This window comes from Triticum urartu, chromosome 7 (genome assembly GCF_003073215.2).
Source record: "Triticum urartu cultivar G1812 chromosome 7, Tu2.1, whole genome shotgun sequence".
In the NCBI taxonomy this organism is placed as follows: Eukaryota; Viridiplantae; Streptophyta; class Magnoliopsida; order Poales; family Poaceae; genus Triticum; species Triticum urartu.
In genome coordinates this window covers 143,100,323-143,112,569 of record NC_053028.1, presented here as the reverse complement: position 1 = coordinate 143,112,569, position 12,247 = coordinate 143,100,323, and positions in this window count along the sequence as shown.

The following is a 12,247-nucleotide window of genomic DNA, read 5'->3' as shown; positions in this document are numbered from 1 at the left end:
ATAGCTTCATGTGCTGCCTCCGAGGCTGCCATGTACTCCGCTTCACATGTAGATCCCGCCACGACGCTCTGTTTGCAGCTGCACCAGCTCACTGCCCCACCATTCAACATATACACGTATCCGGTTTGTGACTTAGAGTCATCCAGATCTGTGTCGAAGCTAGCGTCGACGTAACCCTTTACGACGAGCTCTTCGTCACCTCCATAAACGAGAAACATTTCCTTAGTCCTTTTCAGGTACTTCAGGATATTCTTGACCGCTGTCCAGTGTTCCTTGCCGGGATTACTTTGGTACCTTCCTACCAAACTTACGGCAAGGTTTACATCAGGTTTGGTACACAGCATGGCATACATAATAGACCCTATGGCTGAGGCATAGGGGATGACACTCATCTCTTCTATATCTTCTGCCGTGGTCGGACATTGAGCTGAGCTCAATTTCACACCTTGCAACACAGGCAAGAATCCCTTCTTAGACTGGTCCATATTGAACTTCTTCAATATCTTATCAAGGTATGTGCTTTGTGAAAGACCTATGAGGCGTCTTGATCTATCTCTATAGATCTTGATGCCTAATATATAAGCAGCTTCTCCAAGGTCCTTCATTGAAAAACTCTTATTCAAGTAGGCCTTAATGCTGTCCAAAAGTTCTATATCATTTCCCATCAAAAGTATGTCATCTACATATAATATGAGAAATGCTACAGAGCTCCCACTCACTTTCTTGTAAATGCAGGCTTCTCCATAAGTCTGCGTAAACCCAAACGCTTTGATAATCTCATCAAAGCGAATGTTCCAACTCCGAGATGCTTGCACCAGCCCATAAATCGAGTGTTGGAGCTTGCATACCTTGTCAGCATACTTAGGATCGACAAAACCCTCCGGCTGCATCATATACAATTCTTCCTTAAGGAAACCATTAAGGAATGCCATTTTGACGTCCATTTGCCATATTTCATAATCATAGAATGCGGCAATTGCTAACATGATTCGGACGGACTTCAGCTTCGCTACCGGTGAGAAAGTCTGATCGTAGTCAACCCCTTGAACTTGTCGATAACCCTTAGCGACAAGCCGAGCTTTATAGATGGTCACATTACCATCCACGTCTGTCTTCTTCTTAAAGATCCATTTATTTTCTATGGCTCGCCGCTCTACGGGCAAGTCAGTCAAAGTCCATACTTCGTTTTCATACATGGATCCTATCTTGGATTTCATGGCTTCCAGTCATTTGTCGGAATCCGGGCCCGCCATCGCTTCTTCATAGTTCGAAGGTTCACCATTGTCTAACAACATGATTTCCAAGACAGGGTTGCCGTACCAATCTGGTGCGGAACATGTCCTTGTGGACCTTCAAATTTCAGTAGGATCTTGATCAGAAGTATCTTGATCATCATCATTAACTTCCTCTCTAGTCGGTGCAGGCACCTCAGGAACATTTTCTTGATTTGCGCCATTTTCCGGTTCAAGAGGTAATACTTCATCAAGTTCTACTTTCCTCCCACTTACTTCTTTCGAGAGAAACTCCTTCTCTAGAAAGGATCCATTCTTGGCAACAAAGATCTTGCCTTCGGATCTGAGGTAGAAGGTATACCCAATAGTTTCTTTAGGGTATCCTATGAAGACGCATTTTTCCAACTTGGGTTCGAGCTTTTCAGGTTGAAGTTTCTTGACATAAGCATCGCATCCCCAAACTTTTAGAAACGACAGCTTAGGTTTCTTCCCAAACCATAATTCATACGGTGTCGTCTCAACGGATTTCGACGGAGCCCTATTTAAAGTGAATGCGGCAGTCTCTAAAGCATAGCCCCAAAAAGATAGCGGTAAATCGGTAAGAGACATCATAGATCGCACCATATCTAATAGAGTGCGATTACGACGTTCGGACACACCATTACACTGAGGTGTTCCAGGCGGCGTGAGTTGTGAAACTATTTCACATTTTCTTAAGTGTGTGCCAAACTCGTGACTCAAGTATTCTCCTCCATGATCTGATCGCAGGAACTTGATTTTCCTGTCATGTTGATTCTCAACCTCACTCTGAAATTCCTTGAACTTTTCAAAGGTCTCAGACTTGTGTTTCATTAAGTAGACATACCCATATCTACTCAAGTCATCAGTGAGGGTGAGAACATAACGATAGCCACCGCGAGCCTCAACACTCATTGGACCGCACACATCAGTATGTATGATTTCCAATAAGTTGGTTGCTCGCTCCATTGTTCCTGAGAATGGAGTCTTGGTCATTTTACCCATGAGGCATGGTTCGCACGTGTCAAATGATTCATAATCAAGAGACTCTAAAAGTCCATCAGCATGGAGCTTCTTCATGCGTTTGACACCTATGTGACCAAGGCGGCAGTGCCACAAGTATGTGGGACTATCATTATCAATCTTACATCTTTTGGTACTCACACTATGAACATGTGTAGCATTACGCTCGAGATTCATTAAGAATAAACCATTCACCATCGGAGCATGACCATAAAACATATCTCTCATATAAATAGAACAACCATTATTCTCGGATTTAAATGAGTAGCTGTCTCGAATTAAACGAGATCCTGATACAATGTTCATGCTCAAAGCTGGCACTAAATAACAATTATTAAGGTTTAAAACTAATCCCGAGGGTAAATGTAGAGGTAGCGTGCCGACGGCGATCACATTGACCTTGGAACCATTCCCGACGCGCATCATCACCTCGTCCTTCGCCAGTCTCCGCTTATTCCGCAGCTCCTATTTTGAGTTACAAATGTGAGCAACCGCACCGGTATCAAATACCCAGGAGCTACTACGAGTACTGGTAAGGTACACATCAATTACATGTATATCACATATACCTTTCGTTTTGCCGGCCTTCTTGTCCGCTAAGTATTTGGGGCAGTTCCGCTTCCAGTGACCACTTTCCTTGCAATAAAAACACTCAGTCTCGGGCTTGGGTCCATTCTTTGGCTTCTTCCTGGCAGCTTGCTTGCCGGGCGCAGCAACTCCCTTGCCGTCCTTCTTGAAAGCTTTCTTTCCCTTGCCCTTCTTGAACTTAGTGGTTTTATTCACCATCAACACTTGATGTTCCTTTTTGACTTCTACCTCTGCTGATTTCAGCATTGCAAATACTTCAGGAATGGTCTTTTCCATCCCCTGCATATTGAAGTTCATCACAAAGCTCTTGTAGCTCGGTGGAAGCGACTGAAGGATTCTGTCAATGACCGCGTCATCCGGGAGATTAACTCCCAGCTGAGTCAAGCGGTTATGCAACCCAGACATAGTGAGTATGTGCTCACTGACAGAACTGTTTTCCTCCATCTTACAGATGAAGAACTTGTCAGAGACTTGATATCTCTCGACCCGGGCATGAGCTTGGAAAACCATTTTCAGCTCTTCGAACATCTCATATGCTCCGTGTCTCTCAAAACGCTTTTGGAGCCCCGGATCTAAGCTGTAAAGCATTGCCGCACTGAACGAGGGAGTAGTCATCGGTACGTGCCTGCCAAGCATTCATAACGTCTTGTTCTGCAGGGAGAACAGGTGCGTCACCTAGCGGTGCTTGTAGGACATAATCTTTCTTGGCAGCTATGAGGATGATCCTCAGGTTCCGGACCCAGTCCGTGTAGTTGCTGCCATCGTCTTTCAGCTTGGTTTTCTCTAGGAACGCGTTGAAGTTGAGGACTACGTTGGCCATTTGATCTACAAGACATATTGTAAAAAAAATTAGACTAAGTTCATGATAATTAAGTTCATCTAATCAAATTATTAAATGAACTCCCACTTAGATAGAAATCCTCCCAGTAATCTAAGTATAACATGATCCGAGTTAACTAGGCCGTGTCCGATCATCATGTGAGACGGACTAGTCAACATCGGTGAACATCTTCATGTTGATCGTATCTTCTATACGACTCATGCTCGACCTTTCGGTCTTCTGTGTTCCGAGGCCATGTCTGCACATGCTAGGCTCGTCAAGTCAACCTAAGTGTTTGCATGTGTAAATCTGTCTTACACCCGTTGTATGTGAACGTTGGAATCTTACACCTGATCATCACGTGGTGCTTCGAAACAACGAACTGTCGCAACAGTGCACAGTTAGGGGGAACACTTTCTTGAAATTATTATGAGGGATCATCTTATTTACTACCGTCGTTCTAAGTAAACAAGATGCAGAAACATGATAAACATCACATGCAATCAAATAATAATAGTGACATGATATGGCCAATATCACATAGCTCCTTTTGATCTCCATCTTGGGGCTCCATGATCATCTTGTCACCGGCATGACACCATGATCTCCATCATCATGATCTCCATCATCGTGTCTCCATGAAGTTGCTCGCCAATTATTACTTCTACTACTACGGCTAACGCGTTTAGCAATAAAGTAAAGTAATTTACATGGCGTTTCTCAATGACACGCAGGTCATACAAAAAATAAAGACAATTCCTATGGCTCCTGCCGGTTGTCATACTCATCGACATGCAAGTCGTGATTCCTATTACAATAGCATGAACATCTCATACATCACATATATATCATTCATCACAACTTTGGCCATATCACATCACAGAACACTTGCTGCAAAAACAAGTTAGACGTCCTCTAATTATTGTTGCAAGTTTTATGTGGCTGCAATAGGGTTCTAGCAAGAACGTTTTCTTACCTACGTGAAAGCCACAACGTGATTTGTCAACTTCTATTTACCCTTCATAAGGACCCTTTTCATCGAATCCGCTCCAACTAAAGTGGGAGAGACAGACACCCGCCAGCCACCTTATGCAACTTGTGCATGTTAGTCGGTGGAACCGGTCTCACGTAAGCGTACGTGTAAGGTTGGTCCGGGCCGCTTCATCCCACAATACCGCTAAAGCAAGATAAGACTATTAGCGGCAAGAAAGTTGACAACATCTACGCCCACAACAAATTGTGTTCTACTCGTGCAAAAGAACTACGCATAGACCTAGCTCATGATGCCACTGTTGGGGAACGTTGCAGAAAACAAAAAATTTTCCTACGGTTTCACCAAGATCCATCTAGGAGTTCATCTAGCAACGAGTGATTGGATTTCATCTACATACCTTTGTAGATCACGCGCGGAAGCGTTCAAAGAACGGGGATGAGGAAGGCGTACTCGACGTGATCCAAATCACCGGAGATCCTAGCGCCGAACGGACGGCACCTCCGTGTTCAACACACGTACGGTCAGCATGACGTCTCCTCCTTCTTGATCCAGCAAGGGGAAGGAGAGGTTGAGGAAGATGGCTCCAGCAGCAGCACGACGGCGTGGTGGTGGTGGAGCTGCAGTACTCCGTCAGGGCTTCGCCAAGCTCTACGGAGGAGGAGGAGGTGTTGGAGAGGGAGAGGGAGGCGCCAGGGCTTAGGTGTGGCTGCCCTCCCTTCCCCCCACTATATATAGGGCCAAGGGAGAGGGGGGAGGGCGCAGCCTTGGCCCTTCCTCCAAGGAAGGGTGCGGCCAGGGAGGAGTCCATCCTCCCCAAGGCACCTAGGAGGTGCCTTCCCCTTTTAGGACTCTTCCTTTCCCTCATCTCTTGGCGCATGGGCCTCTTGGGGCTGGTGCCCTTGGCCCATATAGGCCAAGGCGCACACCCCTACAGCCCATGTGGCCCCCCGGGGCAGGTGGACCCCCTTGGTGGACCCCCGGACCCCTTTCGGCACTCTCGGTACAATACCGATAATGCGCGAAACCTTTCCGGTGACCAAAACAAGACTTCCCATATATAATTCTTTACCTCCGGACCATTCCGGAACTCCTCGTGACGTCCGGGATCTCATCCGGGACTCCGAACAACATTCGGGCTACTGCATATACATATCCCTACAACCCTAGCGTCACCGAACCTTAAGTGTGTAGACCCTACGGGTTCGGGAGACATGTAGACATGACCAAGATCGCTCTTCGGTCAATAACCAACAGCGGGATCTAGATACCCATGTTGGCTCCCACATGCTCCTCGATGATCTCATCGGATGAACCACGATGTCGAGGATTCAAGCAACCCCATATACAATTCCCTTCGTCAATCGGTATGTTACTTGCCCGAGATTCGATCGTCGGTATCCCAATACCTCGTTCAATCTCGTTACCGGCAAGTCACTTTACTCGTACCGTAATGCATGATCCCGTGACCAGACACTTGGTCACTTTGAGCTTATAATGATGATGCATTACCGAGTGGGCCCAGTGATACCTCTCCGTCATACAGAGTGACAAATCCCAGTCTTGATCCGTGTCAACCCAACAGACACTTTCGGAGATACCCGTAGTATACCTTTATAGTCACCCAGTTACGTTGTGACGTTTGGTACACCCAAAGCACTCCTACGGTATCCGGGAGTTACACGATCTCATGGTCTAAGGAAAAGATACTTGACATTGGAAAACTCTAGCAAACGAACTATACAATCTTGTGCTATGTTTAGGATTGGGTCTTGTCCATCACATCATTCTCCTAATGATGTGATCTCGTTATCAATGACATCCAATGTCCATAGTCAGGAAACCATGACTATCTGTTGATCAACGAGCTAGTCAACTAGAGGCTTACTAGGGACATGTTGGTGTCTATTATTCACACATGTATTACGATTTCTGGATAACACAATTATAGCATGAATAAATACAATTATCATGAACAAGTAAATATAATAATAATGCTTTTATTATTGCCTCTAGGGCATATTTCCAACACTTTATTCTAACAGGGAAAGGTGGTTTCTCAATATAAGAAGTAGGAACAATAGGATCATTATAAGTGACAGTCTTTTCTTCAACTTTAATAGGTGCAACTACTTTTACTTCTATGGGAGGATGATATTTAAACCACTTCTCCTTAGGGAGATCAACATAAGTAGCAAAAGATTCACAGAAAGAAGCTACTATCTCAGAATCAAGTCCATATTTAGTGCTAAACTTACGGAAAATATCGGTATCCATAAAAGATTTAACACAATCAAACTTAGGTGTCATACCTAACTCCTTACCTTCGTCGAGGTCCCAATCTTCAGAGTTGCGTTTATTTCTATCCAATAAGTTCCATCTGAATTCAATAGTCTTCATCATAAAAGAGCCAGCACAAGAAGTATCAAGCATGGTTTGATTATTATGAGAAAGCCGAGCATAAAAACTTTGCATAATTATTTCTCTCGGGAGCTCATGATTGGGGCATGAATATAACATTGATTTAAGCCTCCCCCAAGCTTGAGCGATGCTTTCTCCTTCGCGAGGCCAGAAATTATATATATAATTGCGATCACGATGAACAAGATGCATAGGGTAACACTTTTGATGAAATTCCAATTTCAATCTTTTATAGTCCCATGATCTCGTATCACATAGCCTATACCATATCAATGCGTCTTCCTTTAAAGATAAAGGGAAGACCTTCTTCTTAGCAACATCATCGGATACACCTACAAGCTTACATAATCCACAAACTTCATCCACATATAATAAGTGCTCATGAGGATGCTTTGTTCCATCTCCTGTAAAAAGATTCGCGTTCGATACTTTGATAATTTGATATGTGGGTGGACCGGTGCTTGGGTGTTGTTCTTACTTGAACAAGCATCCCACTTATGATTAACCTCTATTGCAAGCATCCGCAACTACAACAAAAGTATTAAGGTAAACATAACCATAGCATGAAACGTATGGATCCAAATCAGCCCCTTACGAAGCAACGCATAAACTGGGGTTTAAGCTTCTGTCACTCTAGCAACCCATCATCTGCTTATTACTTCCCAATGCCTTCCTCTAGGCCCAAATAATGGTGAAGTGTTATGTAGTCGATGTTCACATAACACCACTAGAGGCTAGACAACATACATCTTATCAAAATATCAAACGAATACCAAATTCACATGACTACTAATAGCAAGACTTCTCCCTTGTCCTCAGGAACGAACGTAATTACTCACAAAGCATATTCATGTTCATAATCAGAGGGGTAATAATATGCATATAGGATCTGAACATATAATATTCCACCAATTAAACCAACTAGCATCAACTACAAGGAGTAATCAACACTACTAGAAACCTACTAGCACCAATCCCGGACTTTGAGACAAGAATTGGATACAAGAGATGAACTAGGGTTTGGAGATGAGATGGTGCTGGTGAAGATGTTGATGGAGATTGCCCTCTCCCGATGAGAGGAGCGTTGGTGATGACGATGGTGATGATTTCCCCCTCCCGAAGGGAAGTTTCCCCGGCAGAACAGCTCTGTCGGAGCTCTAGATTGGTTCCGCCTCGGTTCCGCCTCGTGGCGGCGGAGTCTCGTCCCGAAAGGTTGCTTGTTATTTTTTTCTCATCGAAAGACTTCATATAGGAGAAGATGGACATCGGAGATCCACCAGGGGGCCCACGAGGTAGGGGGCGCGCCATGGGGGGGCGCGCCCCCCACCCTCGTGAGAAGGGTGTGGCCCCCCTGGCCTTCATCTTTGGCATGGATTTTTCTTTATTTCTTTTAAGACGTTCCGTGGTGTTTCAGGACTTTTGGATATGCGCAGAATAGGTCTCTAATATTTGCTCCCTTTCCAGCCCAGAATTCCAGCTGCTGGCATTCTCCCTCCTTATGTAAACCTTGTAAAATAAGAGAGAATAGCCATAAGTATTGTGATATAAAGTGAAATAACAGTCCATAATGCGATAAATATCGATATAAAAGCATGATGCAAAATGGACGTATCACGGCTCGCCCGCACCGTGCCGCCGTCCCGCTAGTGCCCCGGCCGCGCTGCGCCTCGTGCGCCCGCGCCGCGCCGCCCGCCTGCGCCTACGCCCGCACTCGTCCAGCCTCGGCCGCGCCCTTGCCTCGGCGCCACCCAGCCCGTGCACGCGCCCTGGCCTCTCGGTCTCACTGATTTGTGGGCCAGAGGGAAGGCACGGGCGGACAGGAGCGGGCGAGAGGGGCGAGGAGAGTGTCTGTTTTCTGTCCGTTCGGGAGAATTCTTGGACCAAGTTTGCTCCAGGTTTGGGGTTGGGCGAGACAAAAAAGTGTCCAAAAGACAACTTTGTCCGTTTGGGTATTATCGCTGGGTCGTATTTTACCCCAAACGGACAAATTCGGACAGGATGGGTGAAAGGATTGATATGGTTGACTAGAGGGGGGGGGTGAATAGGCAACTAACAATTTTTAGCTTTTCTTTAACAATTTAAACTTTGCATCAAAGTAGGTTGTCTACATATGCAACTAGGTGAGCAACCTATATGATGCAACAAGGATAGGAACACAAGCAAGCAAGATATATGAAACAAATAAGCTTGCACAAGTAAAGGCACGAGATAACCAAGAGTGGAGACGGTGGAGACGAGGATGTGTTGCCGAAGTTCCTTCCTTTTGAGAGGAAGTACGTCTCCGTTGGAGCGTTGTGGAGGCACAATGCTCCCCAAGAAGCCACTAGGGTCACCGTATTCTCCTCACGCCCTCACACAATGCGAGATGCCGTGATTCCACTATTGGTGCCCTTGGAGGCGGCGACCGAACCTTTACAAACTAGGTTGGGGCAATCTCCACAACTCAATTGGAGACTCCCAACGACACCACGAAGCTTCACCACAATGGACTATGGCTTCGCGGTGACCTCAACCGTCTAGGATGCTCAAACACCCAAGAGTAACAAGATCCGCAAGGGATTAGTGGGGGGGAATCAAATATCTCTTGGTGGAAGTGTAGATCGAGGCCTTCTCAACCACTCCCGAGCAAATCAACAAGTTTGGTCGGCTAGGGAGTGAGATCGGGCGAAAATGGAGCTTAGAGCAGTAATGGAGCTTGGGGGTGGAAGAGGTGAGTCAACGGGAAGAAGGGGACCCCTTATATAGTGTGGAAAAATGATCCAACCGTTACCCACCAACCAGCCCGCGGCCAGCGGTACTACCGCGCCAGGCCAGCGGTACCACCGCAAGGCCGCGCGATACTACTGCTTGCAACCAAGCGGTACTACCGCACGGCTGTGCGGTACTACCGTACCGACCCACGGTACTGCCGCAACCCCAGCGACAGTAAAGATAAACAGACGCACAGGAGCTGGGGGCGGTACTTCCACACGCGCGGTACTACCGCGCCCCCATGCGGTACTACCGCAAGGCAAAAACCCCCAGCCAGGGGGAAGGGAACTTCTGTGCCTACTCCCGCAAAGAAACGGAAGTAGAAAAAACCCGACACAGTAGTACCGCCGAGGGGCGGTACTACTGCCTGACTGCATAGCACGGTACTACCGCTCGGCGAAAACGGTACTACCGCGGTAGGTGCGGATATAAAAAATTACATCCGCCCCTACTACCGCAAAGGGGCGGCACTAGCCTGGTGGGCAGCGGTAGTGCGGCTCTAGGGGAGCGGTACTACCGCGCCACCGCGCGGTACTACCGCGGATGCCTACGGTACTACCGTTTTCCTGGGAGCAGTACTACTGCGACCAACCACAGCAGCCAGACAAGGGAGGCAAGAAAACGGAGGAAGCTCCAAGGAAAAAGGAGGGGACAAGAAGGAGACGTGTACGTGATGATTCCACCCAAACCTTTCCAACGCGGACCCCCTCTTAATAGTACGACTTTCCTACGACTCAAATCCACCAAAAAGAAACGTAGAAAAGACGCCGTCTTCATTAGTCTTCGAGGGGCACCCAATCGTCTTGTGCCTAGCAATGAAGTGTCTGAAATACTCAAGGCACACGATTAGTCCGCAAATGCGTTGTCATCAATCACCAAAACACTTAGGGATAAATATGCCCTTACAATGGGTCACGCGGTGGAGTTGGCCTAACATAGATGATGACATCACATTTATCTAGACAAAACAGATGATGTGACATGTAATTAATGAAGAAAGAGAGGCATGTGGTAACATAGCTAGTTACTGTAACATCACACATATCAAGAAAATATAAGTCCACAACCTAATAAATGAAGTGATGCATTACACAACACATATGTTACTATCCATTGTGGAGGGAGTCTTGCTATGCACGCACGATGGATTAAATCTGGCCGAACATTCGTTGATTGTAAAGGGCGCCGGCCACTGGATGTATGTGTCGTGCACAGATCGGGCATTTGTGTCGTGCATGGAGCACTTTCGTTGTGGAGGTAGTAATATAGACTAGTAACATATGCATGTTACTATTCTAAGGCTAGTCATAGTGGGAGTAATTTAGGTAGTAACATAGCGCACTTCGAGAATTTTTTTTCTTATGTGGCAAGTAGTTAGTGACAAGTGGTAACATAATATGTTACTGTAACATAACGCTTCCTAAGACAAGATGAGTCTATAAGCTATTAAATGAAGCGACTATTATTATGTTACTTTGCACTATGAGGCTGGTTGTAATGGGGAGTATCATATAGTAGTATTATGCATATGATACTAGTGTATGATACTACCTCCTTAATGCATAGTATCATATATTAGTATCATGTAGTACTCTATTTATTGTCATGCATGACACAAAATAGCATAACATTTATTATGATACGGTATCAAAATATGATACTCCATCATCTCTTTTTTCATTTAATGCTATGACACCTCATCAAAATTGCCTAGTTGGCATGCATGATACTAGTTATGATACTACCATTACGACCATCCTGGAGGTAATAACTATGCATGACACTAGTCTAAGTTACTTCCCATTATGACCAGCCTAAAAGGGTGCTTGGATCCAAGGGACTTATTTTAGTCTGACTAAAAATAGTCTCTTTAAGAGGCTAAAGTTCCAAGCACCCCTGACTAAAGAGAGGCTAAAACTAGTCTTGAGACTAAAAAAATTTAGTGAGGGGTACCCCTACTAAAATATGGACTAGTCATCTCTCTCCTCATTTAACTCCTCTCCTTGAATACAGACGAGTTCTGGATTAAAGAGTTTGAAGGATAATAAATGCACATTAACTTGATTTTAGTTTCTTTAGTATTTGGATCCAAACATGGGTAAGGCTAGCAAGTTTTAGTCCCACAACTTTTAGTCATGAGACTAAAAACGTATCCAAGCACCCTCTAAGTTACTCCCCACTGCGACTGGTCTCATAGTACAGGCAATCTCTCTTTTTTTTGAGTTAATACCACAATTAATACACAAACTTGTAATGATGGGAACATAATCATATATGGGCGACCCTACGCGTCCGCCGATGGATTTATTGAAAACATCCACCGCCTCCTACGCCGCTGGATTAAGCCACAAATAGCCATCCGATCTCAGCAATGAGGTGTGTCGCGAATTGCAACAAGATAGA